General features: G+C 44.1%; 11 non-coding genes and 1 pseudogene across 11 annotated transcripts; all 12 read right to left on the reverse strand.

The window, feature by feature from the left end:
* Positions 1-312: 312 nt before the first annotated feature.
* LOC141210677 (U2 spliceosomal RNA) lies at positions 313-514 on the reverse strand (annotated as a pseudogene).
* A 6,155-nt stretch (positions 515-6,669) lies between these two features.
* LOC141209462 (U2 spliceosomal RNA) lies at positions 6,670-6,860 on the reverse strand. Its single transcript, XR_012279656.1, has one exon. It is a non-coding gene; the product is annotated as a U2 spliceosomal RNA (small nuclear RNA).
* Positions 6,861-7,975: 1,115 nt separating this feature from the next.
* LOC141209463 (U2 spliceosomal RNA) lies at positions 7,976-8,166 on the reverse strand. Its single transcript, XR_012279657.1, has one exon. It is a non-coding gene; the product is annotated as a U2 spliceosomal RNA (small nuclear RNA).
* Positions 8,167-9,281: 1,115 nt separating this feature from the next.
* Positions 9,282-9,472, reverse strand: LOC141210161 (U2 spliceosomal RNA). The gene has a single exon (XR_012280338.1). It is a non-coding gene; the product is annotated as a U2 spliceosomal RNA (small nuclear RNA).
* A 1,115-nt stretch (positions 9,473-10,587) lies between these two features.
* LOC141209877 (U2 spliceosomal RNA) lies at positions 10,588-10,778 on the reverse strand. The gene has a single exon (XR_012280065.1). It is a non-coding gene; the product is annotated as a U2 spliceosomal RNA (small nuclear RNA).
* Positions 10,779-11,890: 1,112 nt separating this feature from the next.
* LOC141209464 (U2 spliceosomal RNA) lies at positions 11,891-12,081 on the reverse strand. The gene has a single exon (XR_012279658.1). It is a non-coding gene; the product is annotated as a U2 spliceosomal RNA (small nuclear RNA).
* Positions 12,082-13,197: 1,116 nt separating this feature from the next.
* On the reverse strand, positions 13,198-13,388 carry LOC141209978 (U2 spliceosomal RNA). The gene has a single exon (XR_012280162.1). It is a non-coding gene; the product is annotated as a U2 spliceosomal RNA (small nuclear RNA).
* A 1,115-nt stretch (positions 13,389-14,503) lies between these two features.
* On the reverse strand, positions 14,504-14,694 carry LOC141209465 (U2 spliceosomal RNA). Its single transcript, XR_012279659.1, has one exon. It is a non-coding gene; the product is annotated as a U2 spliceosomal RNA (small nuclear RNA).
* A 1,112-nt stretch (positions 14,695-15,806) lies between these two features.
* Positions 15,807-15,997, reverse strand: LOC141209466 (U2 spliceosomal RNA). The gene has a single exon (XR_012279660.1). It is a non-coding gene; the product is annotated as a U2 spliceosomal RNA (small nuclear RNA).
* Positions 15,998-17,109: 1,112 nt separating this feature from the next.
* LOC141209467 (U2 spliceosomal RNA) lies at positions 17,110-17,300 on the reverse strand. Its single transcript, XR_012279661.1, has one exon. It is a non-coding gene; the product is annotated as a U2 spliceosomal RNA (small nuclear RNA).
* Positions 17,301-18,415: 1,115 nt separating this feature from the next.
* LOC141209469 (U2 spliceosomal RNA) lies at positions 18,416-18,606 on the reverse strand. Its single transcript, XR_012279663.1, has one exon. It is a non-coding gene; the product is annotated as a U2 spliceosomal RNA (small nuclear RNA).
* A 1,115-nt stretch (positions 18,607-19,721) lies between these two features.
* Positions 19,722-19,912, reverse strand: LOC141209470 (U2 spliceosomal RNA). The gene has a single exon (XR_012279664.1). It is a non-coding gene; the product is annotated as a U2 spliceosomal RNA (small nuclear RNA).
* Positions 19,913-20,980: the final 1,068 nt, after the last annotated feature.

The following is a 20,980-nucleotide window of genomic DNA, read 5'->3' on the forward strand; positions in this document are numbered from 1 at the left end:
TATCTCACCACCTGTAGTTATTTAGGTGAAAGCTCCAAAATGCTTGCCTAATATGTCTGTTTATCCAAAAGGAAGTAAAAAGGGAGAGCTAGAAAGATAGCATTGCATCACATTACATGGCAATGCAATGCACAGTTGCTGAAGTTGAACCAAAATGAGCTTGTAATCTGGCTTCTGCAACTTTGAACATGAAAAATCCAATGAGGAGAAGAAAAGCAAAGCCAAAGAGTCCATCCCCAAATCCGACAAACAAGCAAAATGAACAAAAAACATTGAATTCAATTCTTTCTGATTTTAGAAACTGCATTAAAGAAGGGGTGCACCGGTCCTGGAGATACTGCAATACCAGGTCAATGCGTGGAGTGGACAGAGCAAGCTCTTTTTCCATCTCCCTGTTCTAAAAATCCATTTAATATATGGTCCCCAGATAGGGGACGTATCAGATATTAAACTGATAAGAACAGATTTTTTTTTTTTTTTTTTTTTTTTTTTTTTTCTCCTCAGACGAGGAAATTCCACAGTCTATGAAAACCAGACAAAGGAAAATTCCATCAAAACAGCTGCGTCAAATCCAATACGCAATTTGCTGTCCCCATCATCATCGGAAATATTTATTTCATATTTCAAAACAACAATAACAAAAATCAAGAGGTACTAACAATATATCTCCACTTTTTAACTTTCCATATTCCCTCTGCATCCACTTCCCCTCTCCTCTTTTTGTCCCATAGGAAACACACATACATCTTCCCCAAAATCACCTTCACACTATCCTTTACAGCAATTTCCTTCCTTTTAAACACATACACATTCCTCACATCCCATAACACTTCCTTTATACATGCAAGCATCAACCACAAGACTCTTTCCTTTGTCCCATCACATATTCCCAAACCAAACATAAACAACTCAAAAGACAACAAATTCACACCACACAATTCTTTACACAAAGGCCCCATTCTCCCAATCACATCTCTAGCATACTGGCAATTCCAAAAAACATGCAACACACTTTCCCTTCCACCACAGCCATTTCTTGGACACATTTCACTCCTCACCAAACCTCTATTCCTCTGAAACTCTCTCACAGGTAATACTCCATGTAAAGACTGCCACACAACTTCACTCTGTTTGTTGGTCATACCACTCATCCGCACTTTCTTCCAAACCTTCTGCACATCACCACCCCTAACCATATTTATTCCACATTCTACCTCTCTACATTCAATCATCCTATACACAGCCTTCTTATTCTCCAGCAATCTCACATCTGCATCACACAGTTCATACCTCACCAAAAACTTATAAACCCACACATACCATACAGGCACCTCAAAAGCAATCGGACATCGCAAATCCCTTTCTTGCCACTTTAAACGAAACAAATACGCTCCAAATAAATACCTACACATAGATGAAAACTTTCCATCCGCCCTAATCACTTTCAAAACAAACACAACGATATTCACACCAAAAAACACGTCCAAATTCGGAAAACCCAAACCACCTTTTTCCACTCTTTTAACCAAAATTTCTCTCCTAGCTCTCTCCATTTTCGAGTTCCACAAAAAAACAAATAAAATTCTATTCAAGCTTCTCATACACATATATCCTGGTGGAAATACTACCGCAATATATAAAAATATTGGCAACACCACACTCTTAACAATTAAAATCTTCCCAAAAAAGGATAAACTCCTCAATTTCCAAAAATTCAACTTCTGCTCAACTTTTCCTTTCGCATCATCCCAACTTTCTTTCCCATCCAAACTCTCTGAAAACTTCACACCCAAAACTTTAATAGGTCCATTCACTACATTCACACCTACATCCCTACTTAAACTTCCGCCTCCAAAACCCTTACACTCACTCTTTTCCCAATTCACTTTAAACGCAGATGCACCACAAAAAATAGACACTAACAACTTCACCCGCATCACCGAACATTCAGAATCACATAATACACACACGTCATCCATATAACCACTCACTTTCCATTCTTTTCCTCCACCTCCCGGCACTTGCACACCACGAATTACCTTATCTTTCCTCAGCATACACAACAATGGCTCAATTGCACAAATAAATGCTACAGGGGACAAAGGACACCCCTGTCGCACACCCGAAAACACATTCACTTTCCTACCCACATACCCATTCATTAAAACACAGCTATAAACACCCGCATACAAACTTCTCACTCGCCCAACAAAATCAGCCGGAAAACCCATTTTTAACAACACTCTGAACAAAAAACCATGCGACAACCTATCATAAGCCTTTTCAAAATCCAAACTTAACAAAAATACACTCTTCTTACGACCCATGCAATCCCATAGACAATCTCTTAACATACACACACACTCGTGAATCCGCCTCCCAGGTACCGCACAACACTGCTCATCCCCAATCACACTCTCTATCACATCACGCATCCTATTAGCCATAAGTTTTGCATAGATTTTATAATCACAATTAAGTAACGTTATTGGCCTCCAATTCCTCAGACTTTTCAAATCCCCTTTCTTAGGAATTAACACAACCATACCTGCACGCATACTCTCAGTCACCTCCATGTTTCCCCACATATACTTACATACATCCACAAAGTCCTTACCAATCACACCCCACATCACACGATAAAATTCTACTGGGAGGCCATCCTCCCCCGGCGTCTTATTCAAAGCCATACTACACATAACCTTCCATACCTCATCACCAGTCACCTCACCCATCACTCTCTCTCTTTCTGCTTCACTCAACTTACTCTCTAACACACTCAAAACATCATTCTCCAAACATTCATCCCTCTGTTTCACTGCATACAGATCCTCATAAAACTTAGCCACCTCTTCACACATATCCTCTCCACTCACCTCACTTCCATCTGCTCCATACACCACGCTCATACTCTGTTTCTTTCCAAAAACTTTTTTAAAGAAAAACCGAGAACATTTCTCATCTTGCTCCATCTTATCAATCTTTGCCCTAAACACTATGCTTCTCCCTCTCTCCAACAAAAACTCACTAATCTCCTTTTTTACCTCTAAAATATCCTCCTCCACCTCAACTCCTCCTTCCCTTAACTTATACAAAACGCTCAACCGCGCGTTCAGTTTAACAAAACTCTCTCTTTTAATTGCTGCATACTTGTATCCTAAATTTTTAAAGAACATTTTTGTTTGTTTCTTCACCCAGTCCCACCACTCACAAACATTCCCGAACTCATTTTTATGCTTACACCATTCTTCATACCGCCTTTCATACTCCTTTCTCACATCTTCATTCTCTAACAGTTTAACATTTAACTTCCACAATCCTCTCCCAAACACTCCATCAACTTTTATATCCAACTCACACAACATACACACATGATCTGAAAAAAGAACGTTTTCCTGCCTATAATTAACAGAAACCATATTTTTAGAAATAAAACAATAATCCAATCTGGATTGTACCCTACCACTCTCAGAAAAGAAAGTGTTCAACAAAGGATTCATGTTACACACGCGCTGCATATCACACAACCCAAAATCATTCACTAACTCCAATAATGCTTTCCCAGACACATCCACATTCACTCTCCCCACATCACAGTTCATATCACCCACAATTACCACAGGTATTCTTCCTGGAACAAAAAGCTTAATTTTTTCAAATAAATTTTTGCGCTCATTTTTTTCAACTGGCGCATAAACATTAATAACACAAAACTTTACATTCTTGTATACAAAATTAGCAAGGATACATCTCCCCACCTCAATAACCAAATAATCACTCAAAACAACCTCCCTTCCTTTAACCAAAATACCCACACCATCATTCTTATTACATGCACTCCCCGACCACACAGACGCTCCATAAGACCATTCATCCCCTTTCACACCATCCACTACCCCACATTCTTGTAAACAAAAAATAGATGCATTTTGCATAGCTAAAAACTCAAAAATAGCAGCTCTTCTTACTTTACTTTTAAACACTCTTACGTTTTGGGACACTATGGTAAATCCCATAATACTTCTACTCCTTCACCAATTACACAAAGAAATAGCCTTTGGCCTAAACCAAAGCTCACAAGAGGACAAAAAGAAAAAACATTTACAATATTATATGGTGACACTATCCAGCACCACCACTATCCTCCTCCGCCATCAGAACAGAACAGCTGGTTTCCGACCCGCTGGCTTCACCAGCCACACTCCTCATTCTGGCAGTTCTGATCTTCCTCTGAGGCTCACTAAAAACTGCATCATCACTGCCCCCACCATCCTCCCTACGACTCTTCTTTGCACCCCTATCATCCTCCGAAGAAAAATCTTCAATGTTTTCAGGACCCGAAGGGTGTTCAGGACTGTCGGGTTCCGAGATTTGCACTTCACATCCTGTTGCGTCCATTGCCTCTCCAAAAGTCATCATCTCAGGCAGCTCTGCTTCCACCACTTTCCTAGATATTCTCGCAGACACTGCCTTTTTCTCCACCTTTGCCACTTCCCTCCAGAACTCCTTTTCTTCCCTCCGCTTCTTCCTCATTTCTTCAGCAGAAGAAGAACATGGTCTCAGGGACACCTCCTCTGGCGCCGTAGAGGGAGAGGCTCTACCAGTTTCCCGCCTCCTTCCCTCTCTCTCCTCCCTCTCCAATCTTTCCAGCACTTTCAGTGCGCTTGCCATCTGCCTCCTCTCCAGCTCCTCCTCCTTCTGTTCTTTATCAGAACGTCTAGGTGCACTCATAGGACAGTCCTTATACATGTGATCACTACTCCCACAGACATCACAGGACTTGGCCTCTGGACACTGGTTGGCCATATGCCCCTCCTTTCTGCAATTTCGGCAACACTGCCCTTTAAGGCATGTTACCATGGTATGTCCGAAAGAAAAGCATCTACGGCAAAACATGGGCTGGCCTGGGTAAAAGAGGAAACCTCTATGGCCTGCAACGGAAAAATTTGATGGAGGGTGTCTAAAGCCCCCCACACTGTCAGGATCCCTTTTCAATTTCACACGGAATTTATACTGACAGTTAAAGATTCCTAGACAATTGACTTGCTTCACTCCCTTCCGCACATATTCACAGTAGCGAGAGAGGAAGCACTCCAGCAGCTCAGGGTCTGTAAAAGGGTTATAGACAGTCACAGTCACCTCCTTTTCTTGCAGACCAAACAAAGGTTCCCATCTAACTCCTTCCAAGCAGGGGTCACTAGAGTGACCACGGAGCCATTCAAAGACATTAAGGCAAACATCCTGGTCCATAAAGGTAACGTCATAATTACCTTGACGTGAAAATTCGTTGACACTGAAGATCTCAGAACGTCTTGCTCCAGCTTTGCCTTCAACGATGTCTTGGACAATGAAAACCACGTTGTTCTTGTTCTGGTCAGATGGATCCACGGACAAACGGATGGTGTTCTTCACAAAAGACATCTTGGATTCTGTCGGTATGGAATACCACAGGAAAAAGCAGAAAATCCTCCACAAAAGGGTCCGGATTCCTCCAGGAGACTCGCACCAATCAAGGTACAGTCATACGATCGCAGCCAAAAGGCCGAGAAGCGATAACCAGAATTAGTTTCAAACTACGGAGCCACCCAAGGATCCTGAAAAGTCCATTTGTGGAGATGAGCTCCTGGACTCCCGTTAAGAAGACATGTTGTCAACCTCTAGATCCCTTACATGCCTGCACTTTTCGGCTTGCTGCTGCTGCAATCCATGCGTTTTAGATCTGCATAACTCCACCTCTTTAAACACAGCACCTTCACCCCCTGCTGTTCCCACCCGCCTCAACACCGTTGGAAGGGAGGAGAACCAATTAAGGCGGGGGGTGGGGTGGAACGAGCAGCTGTCTACCCTTAGCAGGAGGGCTCCTGATTACATACCTCTCCTGCTGCTGCTGCTGCTGGCTGTCCAGCAGCAGACTGAAGGTGGCTGCTGCTGTGCACAGGTATATAAAGGCTCAGAGCCTATTATGACACGCGCAGCCAGCGTTCCATTGCCACATTCCATCTACTGCAGGCAGGATACCTGGCTGGCTGAATGTCGCTGAGAAGCTCACAGAGACCGCCATAAGCAACAGTTTAACAGAATGCCACAGACTAATCAACCAAACTTTTTGGGTTGGGTTCTCTTTTATAGTCTGCAGGCATTAAATGAAAGAAGTCAGTGTTCCAGCAGAAGGAGACAACGTTTCAGAAAAGGCATTGTAGCAAACCAAAAAAGAAATTTTAAGCGCAGCAGAGTAACCAGCGCACATACCTGTTAGCTCAGGTGAGTTTAAAAGGCTGCTGTTGATAACAAGGGCATTTGCTAAATAGATGGTGTGTGTGCAACAATATACTGAAAGGTCAATTATATTGTGCAGCTTATCTCACCACCTGTAGTTATTTAGGTGAAAGCTCCAAAATGCTTGCCTAATATGTCTGTTTATCCAAAAGGAAGTAAAAAGGGAGAGCTAGAAAGATAGCATTGCATCACATTACATGGCAATGCAATGCACAGTTGCTGAAGTTGAACCAAAATGAGCTTGTAATCTGGCTTCTGCAACTTTGAACATGAAAAATCCAATGAGGAGAAGAAAAGCAAAGCCAAAGAGTCCATCCCCAAATCCGACAAACAAGCAAAATGAACAAAAAACATTGAATTCAATTCTTTCTGATTTTTGAAACTGCATTAAAGAAGGGGTGCACCGGTCCTGGAGATACTGCAATACCAGGTCAATGCGTGGAGTGGACAGAGCAAGCTCTTTTTCCATCTCCCTGTTCTAAAAATCCATTTAATATATGGTCCCCAGATAGGGGACGTATCAGATATTAAACTGATAAGAACAGATACTACACTTGATCTTAGCCAAAAGGCCGAGAAGCGATAACCAGAATTGGTTTCAAACTACGGAGCCACCCAAGGATCCTGAAAAGTCCATTTGTGGAGATGAGCTCCTGGACTCCCGTTAAGAAGACATGTTGTCAACCTCTAGATCCCTTACATGCCTGCACTTTTCGGCTTGCTGCTGCTGCAATCCACGCGTTTTAGATCTGCATAACTCCACCTCTTTAAACACAGCACCTTCACCCCCTGCTGTTCCCACCCGCCTCAACACCGTTGGAAGGGAGGAGAACCAATTAAGGCGAGGGGTGGGGTGGAACGAGCAGCTGTCTACCCTTAGCAGGAGGGCTCCTGATTACATACCTCTCCTGCTGCTGCTGCTGCTGGCTGTCCAGCAGCAGACTGAAGGTGGCTGCTGCTGTGCACAGGTATATAAAGGCTCAGAGCCTATTATGACACGCGCAGCCAGCGTTCCATTGCCACATTCCATCTACTGCAGGCAGGATACCTGGCTGGCTGAATGTCGCTGAGAAGCTCACAGAGACCGCCATAAGCAACAGTTTAACAGAATGCCACAGACTAATCAACCAAACTTTTTGGGTTGGGTTCTCTTTTATAGTCTGCAGGCATTAAATGAAAGAAGTCAGTGTTCCAGCAGAGGGAGACAACGTTTCAGAAAAGGCATTGTAGCAAACCAAAAAAGAAATTTTAAGCGCAGCAGAGTAACCAGCGCACATACCTGTTAGCTCAGGTGAGTTTAAAAGGCTGCTGTTGATAACAAGGGCATTTGCTAAATAGATGGTGTGTGTGCAACAATATACTGAAAGGTCAATTATATTGTGCAGCTTATCTCACCACCTGTAGTTATTTAGGTGAAAGCTCCAAAATGCTTGCCTAATATGTCTGTTTATCCAAAAGGAAGTAAAAAGGGAGAGCTAGAAAGATAGCATTGCATCACATTACATGGCAATGCAATGCACAGTTGCTGAAGTTGAACCAAAATGAGCTTGTAATCTGGCTTCTGCAACTTTGAACATGAAAAATCCAATGAGGAGAAGAAAAGCAAAGCCAAAGAGTCCATCCCCAAATCCGACAAACAAGCAAAATGAACAAAAAACATTGAATTCAATTCTTTCTGATTTTAGAAACTGCATTAAAGAAGGGGTGCACCGGTCCTGGAGATACTGCAATACCAGGTCAATGCGTGGAGTGGACAGAGCAAGCTCTTTTTCCATCTCCCTGTTCTAAAAATCCATTTAATATATGGTCCCCAGATAGGGGACGTATCAGATATTAAACTGATAAGAACAGATACTACACTTGATCTTAGCCAAAAGGCCGAGAAGCGATAACCAGAATTGGTTTCAAACTACGGAGCCACCCAAGGATCCTGAAAAGTCCATTTGTGGAGATGAGCTCCTGGACTCCCGTTAAGAAGACATGTTGTCAACCTCTAGATCCCTTACATGCCTGCACTTTTCGGCTTGCTGCTGCTGCAATCCACGCGTTTTAGATCTGCATAACTCCACCTCTTTAAACACAGCACCTTCACCCCCTGCTGTTCCCACCCGCCTCAACACCGTTGGAAGGGAGGAGAACCAATTAAGGCGGGGGGTGGGGTGGAACGAGCAGCTGTCTACCCTTAGCAGGAGGGCTCCTGATTACATACCTCTCCTGCTGCTGCTGCTGCTGGCTGTCCAGCAGCAGACTGAAGGTGGCTGCTGCTGTGCACAGGTATATAAAGGCTCAGAGCCTATTATGACACGCGCAGCCAGCGTTCCATTGCCACATTCCATCTACTGCAGGCAGGATACCTGGCTGGCTGAATGTCGCTGAGAAGCTCACAGAGACCGCCATAAGCAACAGTTTAACAGAATGCCACAGACTAATCAACCAAACTTTTTGGGTTGGGTTCTCTTTTATAGTCTGCAGGCATTAAATGAAAGAAGTCAGTGTTCCAGCAGAAGGAGACAACGTTTCAGAAAAGGCATTGTAGCAAACCAAAAAAGAAATTTTAAGCGCAGCAGAGTAACCAGCGCACATACCTGTTAGCTCAGGTGAGTTTAAAAGGCTGCTGTTGATAACAAGGGCATTTGCTAAATAGATGGTGTGTGTGCAACAATATACTGAAAGGTCAATTATATTGTGCAGCTTATCTCACCACCTGTAGTTATTTAGGTGAAAGCTCCAAAATGCTTGCCTAATATGTCTGTTTATCCAAAAGGAAGTAAAAAGGGAGAGCTAGAAAGATAGCATTGCATCACATTACATGGCAATGCAATGCACAGTTGCTGAAGTTGAACCAAAATGAGCTTGTAATCTGGCTTCTGCAACTTTGAACATGAAAAATCCAATGAGGAGAAGAAAAGCAAAGCCAAAGAGTCCATCCCCAAATCCGACAAACAAGCAAAATGAACAAAAAACATTGAATTCAATTCTTTCTGATTTTAGAAACTGCATTAAAGAAGGGGTGCACCGGTCCTGGAGATACTGCAATACCAGGTAAATGCGTGGAGTGGACAGAGCAAGCTCTTTTTCCATCTCCCTGTTCTAAAAATCCATTTAATATATGGTCCCCAGATAGGGGACGTATCAGATATTAAACTGATAAGAACAGATACTACACTTGATCTTAGCCAAAAGGCCGAGAAGCGATAACCAGAATTGGTTTCAAACTACGGAGCCACCCAAGGATCCTGAAAAGTCCATTTGTGGAGATGAGCTCCTGGACTCCCGTTAAGAAGACATGTTGTCAACCTCTAGATCCCTTACATGCCTGCACTTTTCGGCTTGCTGCTGCTGCAATCCACGCGTTTTAGATCTGCATAACTCCACCTCTTTAAACACAGCACCTTCACCCCCTGCTGTTCCCACCCGCCTCAACACCGTTGGAAGGGAGGAGAACCAATTAAGGCGGGGGGTGGGGTGGAACGAGCAGCTGTCTACCCTTAGCAGGAGGGCTCCTGATTACATACCTCTCCTGCTGCTGCTGCTGCTGGCTGTCCAGCAGCACACTGAAGGTGGCTGCTGCTGTGCACAGGTATATAAAGGCTCAGAGCCTATTATGACACGCGCAGCCAGCGTTCCATTGCCACATTCCATCTACTGCAGGCAGGATACCTGGCTGGCTGAATGTCGCTGAGAAGCTCACAGAGACCGCCATAAGCAACAGTTTAACAGAATGCCACAGACTAATCAACCAAACTTTTTGGGTTGGGTTCTCTTTTATAGTCTGCAGGCATTAAATGAAAGAAGTCAGTGTTCCAGCAGAAGGAGACAACGTTTCAGAAAAGGCATTGTAGCAAACCAAAAAAGAAATTTTAAGCGCAGCAGAGTAACCAGCGCACATACCTGTTAGCTCAGGTGAGTTTAAAAGGCTGCTGTTGATAACAAGGGCATTTGCTAAATAGATGGTGTGTGTGCAACAATATACTGAAAGGTCAATTATATTGTGCAGCTTATCTCACCACCTGTAGTTATTTAGGTGAAAGCTCCAAAATGCTTGCCTAATATGTCTGTTTATCCAAAAGGAAGTAAAAAGGGAGAGCTAGAAAGATAGCATTGCATCACATTACATGGCAATGCAATGCACAGTTGCTGAAGTTGAACCAAAATGAGCTTGTAATCTGCCTTCTGCAACTTTGAACATGAAAAATCCAATGAGGAGAAGAAAAGCAAAGCCAAAGAGTCCATCCCCAAATCCGACAAACAAGCAAAATGAACAAAAAACATTGAATTCAATTCTTTCTGATTTTAGAAACTGCATTAAAGAAGGGGTGCACCGGTCCTGGAGATACTGCAATACCAGGTCAATGCATGGAGTGGACAGAGCAAGCTCTTTTTCCATCTCCCTGTTCTAAAAATCCATTTAATATATGGTCCCCAGATAGGGGACGTATCAGATATTAAACTGATAAGAACAGATACTACACTTGATCTTAGCCAAAAGGCCGAGAAGCGATAACCAGAATTGGTTTCAAACTACGGAGCCACCCAAGGATCCTGAAAAGTCCATTTGTGGAGATGAGCTCCTGGACTCCCGTTAAGAAGACATGTTGTCAACCTCTAGATCCCTTACATGCCTGCACTTTTCGGCTTGCTGCTGCTGCAATCCACGCGTTTTAGATCTGCATAACTCCACCTCTTTAAACACAGCACCTTCACCCCCTGCTGTTCCCACCCGCCTCAACACCGTTGGAAGGGAGGAGAACCAATTAAGGCGGGGGGTGGGGTGGAACGAGCAGCTGTCTACCCTTAGCAGGAGGGCTCCTGATTACATACCTCTCCTGCTGCTGCTGCTGGCTGTCCAGCAGCAGACTGAAGGTGGCTGCTGCTGTGCACAGGTATATAAAGGCTCAGAGCCTATTATGACACGCGCAGCCAGCGTTCCATTGCCACATTCCATCTACTGCAGGCAGGATACCTGGCTGGCTGAATGTCGCTGAGAAGCTCACAGAGACCGCCATAAGCAACAGTTTAACAGAATGCCACAGACTAATCAACCAAACTTTTTGGGTTGGGTTCTCTTTTATAGTCTGCAGGCATTAAATGAAAGAAGTCAGTGTTCCAGCAGAAGGAGACAACGTTTCAGAAAAGGCATTGTAGCAAACCAAAAAAGAAATTTTAAGCGCAGCAGAGTAACCAGCGCACATACCTGTTAGCTCAGGTGAGTTTAAAAGGCTGCTGTTGATAACAAGGGCATTTGCTAAATAGATGGTGTGTGTGCAACAATATACTGAAAGGTCAATTATATTGTGCAGCTTATCTCACCACCTGTAGTTATTTAGGTGAAAGCTCCAAAATGCTTGCCTAATATGTCTGTTTATCCAAAAGGAAGTAAAAAGGGAGAGCTAGAAAGATAGCATTGCATCACATTACATGGCAATGCAATGCACAGTTGCTGAAGTTGAACCAAAATGAGCTTGTAATCTGGCTTCTGCAACTTTGAACATGAAAAATCCAATGAGGAGAAGAAAAGCAAAGCCAAAGAGTCCATCCCCAAATCCGACAAACAAGCAAAATGAACAAAAAACATTGAATTCAATTCTTTCTGATTTTAGAAACTGCATTAAAGAAGGGGTGCACCGGTCCTGGAGATACTGCAATACCAGGTCAATGCGTGGAGTGGACAGAGCAAGCTCTTTTTCCATCTCCCTGTTCTAAAAATCCATTTAATATATGGTCCCCAGATAGGGGACGTATCAGATATTAAACTGATAAGAACAGATACTACACTTGATCTTAGCCAAAAGGCCGAGAAGCGATAACCAGAATTGGTTTCAAACTACGGAGCCACCCAAGGATCCTGAAAAGTCCATTTGTGGAGATGAGCTCCTGGACTCCCGTTAAGAAGACATGTTGTCAACCTCTAGATCCCTTACATGCCTGCACTTTTCGGCTTGCTGCTGCTGCAATCCACGCGTTTTAGATCTGCATAACTCCACCTCTTTAAACACAGCACCTTCACCCCCTGCTGTTCCCACCCGCCTCAACACCGTTGGAAGGGAGGAGAACCAATTAAGGCGGGGGGTGGGGTGGAACGAGCAGCTGTCTACCCTTAGCAGGAAGGGCTCCTGATTACATACCTCTCCTGCTGCTGCTGCTGCTGGCTGTCCAGCAGCAGACTGAAGGTGGCTGCTGCTGTGCACAGGTATATAAAGGCTCAGAGCCTATTATGACACGCGCAGCCAGCGTTCCATTGCCACATTCCATCTACTGCAGGCAGGATACCTGGCTGGCTGAATGTCGCTGAGAAGCTCACAGAGACCGCCATAAGCAACAGTTTAACAGAATGCCACAGACTAATCAACCAAACTTTTTGGGTTGGGTTCTCTTTTATAGTCTGCAGGCATTAAATGAAAGAAGTCAGTGTTCCAGCAGAAGGAGACAACGTTTCAGAAAAGGCATTGTAGCAAACCAAAAAAGAAATTTTAAGCGCAGCAGAGTAACCAGCGCACATACCTGTTAGCTCAGGTGAGTTTAAAAGGCTGCTGTTGATAACAAGGGCATTTGCTAAATAGATGGTGTGTGTGCAACAATATACTGAAAGGTCAATTATATTGTGCAGCTTATCTCACCACCTGTAGTTATTTAGGTGAAAGCTCCAAAATGCTTGAATAATATGTCTGTTTATCCAAAAGGAAGTAAAAAGGGAGAGCTAGAAAGATAGCATTACATCACATTACATGGCAATGCAATGCACAGTTGCTGAAGTTGAACCAAAATGAGCTTGTAATCTGCCTTCTGCAACTTTGAACATGAAAAATCCAATGAGGAGAAGAAAAGCAAAGCCAAAGAGTCCATCCCCAAATCCGACAAACAAGCAAAATGAACAAAAAACATTGAATTCAATTCTTTCTGATTTTAGAAACTGCATTAAAGAAGGGGTGCACCGGTCCTGGAGATACTGCAGTACCAGGTCAATGCGTGGAGTGGACAGAGCAAGCTCTTTTTCCATCTCCCTGTTCTAAAAATCCATTTAATATATGGTCCCCAGATAGGGGACGTATCAGATATTAAACTGATAAGAACAGATACTACACTTGATCTTAGCCAAAAGGCCGAGAAGCGATAACCAGAATTGGTTTCAAACTACGGAGCCACCCAAGGATCCTGAAAAGTCCATTTGTGGAGATGAGCTCCTGGACTCCCGTTAAGAAGACATGTTGTCAACCTCTAGATCCCTTACATTCCTGCACTTTTCGGCTTGCTGCTGCTGCAATCCACGCGTTTTAGATCTGCATAACTCCACCTCTTTAAACAGAGCACCTTCACCCCCTGCTGTTCCCACCCGCCTCAACACCGTTGGAAGGGAGGAGAACCAATTAAGGCGGGGGGTGGGGTGGAACGAGCAGCTGTCTACCCTTAGCAGGAGGGCTCCTGATTACATACCTCTCCTGCTGCTGCTGCTGCTGGCTGTCCAGCAGCACACTGAAGGTGGCTGCTGCTGTGCACAGGTATATAAAGGCTCAGAGCCTATTATGACACGCGCAGCCAGCGTTCCATTGCCACATTCCATCTACTGCAGGCAGGATACCTGGCTGGCTGAATGTCGCTGAGAAGCTCACAGAGACCGCCATAAGCAACAGTTTAACAGAATGCCACAGACTAATCAACCAAACTTTTTGGGTTGGGTTCTCTTTTATAGTCTGCAGGCATTAAATGAAAGAAGTCAGTGTTCCAGCAGAAGGAGACAACGTTTCAGAAAAGGCATTGTAGCAAACCAAAAAAGAAATTTTAAGCGCAGCAGAGTAACCAGCGCACATACCTGTTAGCTCAGGTGAGTTTAAAAGGCTGCTGTTGATAACAAGGGCATTTGCTAAATAGATGGTGTGTGTGCAACAATATACTGAAAGGTCAATTATATTGTGCAGCTTATCTCACCACCTGTAGTTATTTAGGTGAAAGCTCCAAAATGCTTGCCTAATATGTCTGTTTATCCAAAAGGAAGTAAAAAGGGAGAGCTAGAAAGATAGCATTGCATCACATTACATGGCAATGCAATGCACAGTTGCTGAAGTTGAACCAAAATGAGCTTGTAATCTGCCTTCTGCAACTTTGAACATGAAAAATCCAATGAGGAGAAGAAAAGCAAAGCCAAAGAGTCCATCCCCAAATCCGACAAACAAGCAAAATGAACAAAAAACATTGAATTCAATTCTTTCTGATTTTAGAAACTGCATTAAAGAAGGGGTGCACCGGTCCTGGAGATACTGCAATACCAGGTCAATGCGTGGAGTGGACAGAGCAAGCTCTTTTTCCATCTCCCTGTTCTAAAAATCCATTTAATATATGGTCCCCAGATAGGGGACGTATCAGATATTAAACTGATAAGAACAGATACTACACTTGATCTTAGCCAAAAGGCCGAGAAGCGATAACCAGAATTGGTTTCAAACTACGGAGCCACCCAAGGATCCTGAAAAGTCCATTTGTGGAGATGAGCTCCTGGACTCCCGTTAAGAAGACATGTTGTCAACCTCTAGATCCCTTACATGCCTGCACTTTTCGGCTTGCTGCTGCTGCAATCCACGCGTTTTAGATCTGCATAACTCCACCTCTTTAAACACAGCACCTTCACCCCCTGCTGTTCCCACCCGCCTCAACACCGTTGGAAGGGAGGAGAACCAATTAAGGCGGGGGGTGGGGTGGAACGAGCAGCTGTCTACCCTTAGCAGGAGGGCTCCTGATTACATACCTCTCCTGCTGCTGCTGCTGGCTGTCCAGCAGCAGACTGAAGGTGGCTGCTGCTGTGCACAGGTATATAAAGGCTCAGAGCCTATTATGACACGCGCAGCCAGCGTTCCATTGCCACATTCCATCTACTGCAGGCAGGATACCTGGCTGGCTGAATGTCGCTGAGAAGCTCACAGAGACCGCCATAAGCAACAGTTTAACAGAATGCCACAGACTAATCAACCAAACTTTTTGGGTTGGGTTCTCTTTTATAGTCTGCAGGCATTAAATGAAAGAAGTCAGTGTTCCAGCAGAAGGAGACAACGTTTCAGAAAAGGCATTGTAGCAAACCAAAAAAGAAATTTTAAGCGCAGCAGAGTAACCAGCGCACATACCTGTTAGCTCAGGTGAGTTTAAAAGGCTGCTGTTGATAACAAGGGCATTTGCTAAATAGATGGTGTGTGTGCAACAATATACTGAAAGGTCAATTATATTGTGCAGCTTATCTCACCACCTGTAGTTATTTAGGTGAAAGCTCCAAAATGCTTGCCTAATATGTCTGTTTATCCAAAAGGAAGTAAAAAGGGAGAGCTAGAAAGATAGCATTGCATCACATTACATGGCAATGTAATGCACAGTTGCTGAAGTTGAACCAAAATGAGCTTGTAATCTGGCTTCTGCAACTTTGAACATGAAAAATCCAATGAGGAGAAGAAAAGCAAAGCCAAAGAGTCCATCCCCAAATCCGACAAACAAGCAAAATGAACAAAAAACATTGAATTCAATTCTTTCTGATTTTAGAAACTGCATTAAAGAAGGGGTGCACCGGTCCTGGAGATACTGCAATACCAGGTCAATGCGTGGAGTGGACAGAGCAAGCTCTTTTTCCATCTCCCTGTTCTAAAAATCCATTTAATATATGGTCCCCAGATAGGGGACGTATCAGATATTAAACTGATAAGAACAGATACTACACTTGATCTTAGCCAAAAGGCCGAGAAGCGATAACCAGAATTGGTTTCAAACTACGGAGCCACCCAAGGATCCTGAAAAGTCCATTTGTGGAGATGAGCTCCTGGACTCCCGTTAAGAAGACATGTTGTCAACCTCTAGATCCCTTACATGCCTGCACTTTTCGGCTTGCTGCTGCTGCAATCCACGCGTTTTAGATCTGCATAACTCCACCTCTTTAAACACAGCACCTTCACCCCCTGCTGTTCCCACCTGCCTCAACACCGTTGGAAGGGAGGAGAACCAATTAAGGCGGGGGGTGGGGTGGAACGAGCAGCTGTCTACCCTTAGCAGGAGGGCTCCTGATTACATACCTCTCCTGCTGCTGCTGCTGCTGGCTGTCCAGCAGCAGACTGAAGGTGGCTGCTGCTGTGCACAGGTATATAAAGGCTCAGAGCCTATTATGACACGCGCAGCCAGCGTTCCATTGCCACATTCCATCTACTGCAGGCAGGATACCTGGCTGGCTGAATGTCGCTGAGAAGCTCACAGAGACCGCCATAAGCAACAGTTTAACAGAATGCCACAGACTAATCAACCAAACTTTTTGGGTTGGGTTCTCTTTTATAGTCTGCAGGCATTAAATGAAAGAAGTCAGTGTTCCAGCAGAAGGAGACGTTTCAGAAAAGGCATTGTAGCAAACCAAAAAAGAAATTTTAAGCGCAGCAGAGTAACCAGCGCACATACCTGTTAGCTCAGGTGAGTTTAAAAGGCTGCTGTTGATAACAAGGGCATTTGCTAAATAGATGGTGTGTGTGCAACAATATACTGAAAGGTCAATTATATTGTGCAGCTTATCTCACCACCTGTAGTTATTTAGGTGAAAGCTCCAAAATGCTTGCCTAATATGTCTGTTTATCCAAAAGGAAGTAAAAAGGGAGAGCTAGAAAGATAGCATTGCATCACATTACATGGCAATGCAATGCACAGTTGCTGAAGTTGAACCAAAATGAGCTTGTAATCTGGCTTCTGCAACTTTGAACATGAAAAATCCAATGAGGAGAAGAAAAGCAAAGCCAAAGAGTCCATCCCCAAATCCGACAAACAAGCAAAATGAACAAAAAACATTGAATTCAATTCTTTCTGATTTTAGAAACTGCATTAAAGAAGGGGTGCACCGGTCCTGGAGATACTGCAATACCAGGTCAATGCGTGGAGTGGACAGAGCAAGCTCTTTTTCCATCTCCCTGTTCTAAAAATCCATTTAATATATGGTCCCCAGATAGGGGACGTATCAGATATTAAACTGATAAGAACAGATACTACACTTGATCTTAGCCAAAAGGCCGAGAAGCGATAACCAGAATTGGTTTCAAACTACGGAGCCACCCAAGGATCCTGAAAAGTCCATTTGTGGAGATGAGCTCCTGGACTCCCGTTAAGAAGACATGTTGTCAACCTCTAGATCCCTTACATGCCTGCACTTTTCGGCTTGCTGCTGCTGCAATCCACGCGTTTTAGATCTGCATAACTCCACCTCTTTAAACACAGCACCTTCACCCCCTGCTGTTCCCACCCGCCTCAACACCGTTGGAAGGGAGGAGAACCAATTAAGGCGGGGGGTGGGGTGGAACGAGCAGCTGTCTACCCTTAGCAGGAGGGCTCCTGATTACATACCTCTCCTGCTGCTGCTGCTGCTGGCTGTCCAGCAGCAGACTGAAGGTGGCTGCTGCTGTGCACAGGTATATAAAGGCTCAGAGCCTATTATGACACGCGCAGCCAGCGTTCCATTGCCACATTCCATCTACTGCAGGCAGGATACCTGGCTGGCTGAATGTCGCTGAGAAGCTCACAGAGACCGCCATAAGCAACAGTTTAACAGAATGCCACAGACTAATCAACCAAACTTTTTGGGTTGGGTTCTCTTTTATAGTCTGCAGGCATTAAATGAAAGAAGTCAGTGTTCCAGCAGAAGGAGACAACGTTTCAGAAAAGGCATTGTAGCAAACCAAAAAAGAAATTTTAAGCGCAGCAGAGTAACCAGCGCACATACCTGTTAGCTCAGGTGAGTTTAAAAGGCTGCTGTTGATAACAAGGGCATTTGCTAAATAGATGGTGTGTGTGCAACAATATACTGAAAGGTCAATTATATTGTGCAGCTTATCTCACCACCTGTAGTTATTTAGGTGAAAGCTCCAAAATGCTTGCCTAATATGTCTGTTTATCCAAAAGGAAGTAAAAAGGGAGAGCTAGAAAGATAGCATTGCATCACATTACATGGCAATGCAATGCACAGTTGCTGAAGTTGAACCAAAATGAGCTTGTAATCTGGCTTCTGCAACTTTGAACATGAAAAATCCAATGAGGAGAAGAAAAGCAAAGCCAAAGAGTCCATCCCCAAATCCGACAAACAAGCAAAATGAACAAAAAACATTGAATTCAATTCTTTCTGATTTTAGAAACTGCATTAAAGAAGGGGTGCACCGGTCCTGGAGATACTGCAATACCAGGTCAATGCGTGGAGTGGACAGAGCAAGCTCTTTTTCCATCTCCCTGTTCTAAAAATCCATTTAATATATGGTCCCCAGATAGGGGACGTATCAGATATTAAACTGATAAGAACAGATACTACACTTGATCTTAGCCAAAAGGCCGAGAAGCGATAACCAGAATTGGTTTCAAACTACGGAGCCACCCAAGGATCCTGAAAAGTCCATTTGTGGAGATGAGCTCCTGGACTCCCGTTAAGAAGACATGTTGTCAACCTCTAGATCCCTTACATGCCTGCACTTTTCGGCTTGCTGCTGCTGCAATCCACGCGTTTTAGATCTGCATAACTCCACCTCTTTAAACACAGCACCTTCACCCCCTGCTGTTCCCACCCGCCTCAACACAGTTGGAAGGGAGGAGAACCAATTAAGGCGGGGGGTGGGGTGGAACGAGCAGCTGTCTACCCTTAGCAGGAGGGCTCCTGATTACATACCTCTCCTGCTGCTGCTGCTGCTGGCTGTCCAGCAGCAGACTGAAGGTGGCTGCTGCTGTGCACAGGTATATAAAGGCTCAGAGCCTATTATGACACGCGCAGCCAGCGTTCCATTGCCACATTCCATCTACTGCAGGCAGGATACCTGGCTGGCTGAATGTCGCTGAGAAGCTCACAGAGACCGCCATAAGCAACAGTTTAACAGAATGCCACAGACTAATCAACCAAACTTTTTGGGTTGGGTTCTCTTTTATAGTCTGCAGGCATTAAATGAAAGAAGTCAGTGTTCCAGCAGAAGGAGACAACGTTTCAGAAAAGGCATTGTAGCAAACCAAAAAAGAAATTTTAAGCGCAGCAGAGTAACCAGCGCACATACCTGTTAGCTCAGGTGAGTTTAAAAGGCTGCTGTTGATAACAAGGGCATTTGCTAAATAGATGGTGTGTGTGCAACAATATACTGAAAGGTCAATTATATTGTGCAGCTTATCTCACCACCTGTAGTTATTTAGGTGAAAGCTCCAAAATGCTTGCCTAATATGTCTGTTTATCCAAAAGGAAGTAAAAAGGGAGAGCTAGAAAGATAGCATTGCATCACATTACATGGCAATGCAATGCACAGTTGCTGAAGTTGAACCAAAATGAGCTTGTAATCTGGCTTCTGCAACTTTGAACATGAAAAATCCAATGAGGAGAAGAAAAGCAAAGCCAAAGAGTCCATCCCCAAATCCGACAAACAAGCAAAATGAACAAAAAACATTGAATTCAATTCTTTCTGATTTTAGAAACTGCATTAAAGAAGGGGTGCACCGGTCCTGGAGATACTGCAATACCAGGTCAATGCGTGGAGTGGACAGAGCAAGCTCTTTTTCCATCTCCCTGTTCTAAAAATCCATTTAATATATGGTCCCCAGATAGGGGACGTATCAGATATTAAACTGATAAGAACAGATACTACACTTGATCTTAGCCAAAAGGCCGAGAAGCGATAACCAGAATTGGTTTCAAACTACGGAGCCACCCAAGGATCCTGAAAAGTCCATTTGTGGAGATGAGCTCCTGGACTCCCGTTAAGAAGACATGTTGTCAACCTCTAGATCCCTTACATGCCTGCACTTTTCGGCTTGCTGCTGCTGCAATCCACGCGTTTTAGATCTGCATAACTCCACCTCTTTAAACACAGCACCTTCACCCCCTGCTGTTCCCACCCGCCTCAACACCGTTGGAAGGGAGGAGAACCAATTAAGGCGGGGGGTGGGGTGGAACGAGCAGCTGTCTACCCTTAGCAGGAGGGCTCCTGATTACATACCTCTCCTGCTGCTGCTGCTGCTGGCTGTCCAGCAGCACACTGAAGGTGGCTGCTGCTGTGCACAGGTATATAAAGGCTCAGAGCCTATTATGACACGCGCAGCCAGCGTTCCATTGCCACATTCCATCTACTGCAGGCAGGATACCTGGCTGGCTGAATGTCGCTGAGAAGCTCACAGAGACCGCCATAAGCAACAGTTTAACAGAATGCCACAGACTAATCAACCAAACTTTTTGGGTTGGGTTCTCTTTTATAGTCTGCAGGCATTAAATGAAAGAAGTCAGTGTTCCAGCAGAAGGAGACAACGTTTCAGAAAAGGCATTGTAGCAAACCAAAAAAGAAATTTTAAGCGCAGCAGAGTAACCAGCGCACATACCTGTTAGCTCAGGTGAGTTTAAAAGGCTGCTGTTGATAACAAGGGCATTTGCTAAATAGATGGTGTGTGTGCAACAATATACTGAAAGGTCAATTATATTGTGCAGCTTATCTCACCACCTGTAGTTATTTAGGTGAAAGCTCCAAAATGCTTGCCTAATATGTCTGTTTATCCAAAAGGAAGTAAAAAGGGAGAGCTAGAAAGATAGCATTGCATCACATTACATGGCAATGCAATGCACAGTTGCTGAAGTTGAACCAAAATGAGCTTGTAATCTGGCTTCTGCAACTTTGAACATGAAAAATCCAATGAGGAGAAGAAAAGCAAAGCCAAAGAGTCCATCCCCAAATCCGACAAACAAGCAAAATGAACA

This window comes from Phyllobates terribilis, unplaced genomic scaffold (genome assembly GCF_046119375.1).
Source record: "Phyllobates terribilis strain yellow unplaced genomic scaffold, ASM4611937v1 Scaffold_169__1_contigs__length_4117513, whole genome shotgun sequence".
Taxonomy (NCBI): domain Eukaryota; kingdom Metazoa; phylum Chordata; class Amphibia; order Anura; family Dendrobatidae; genus Phyllobates; species Phyllobates terribilis.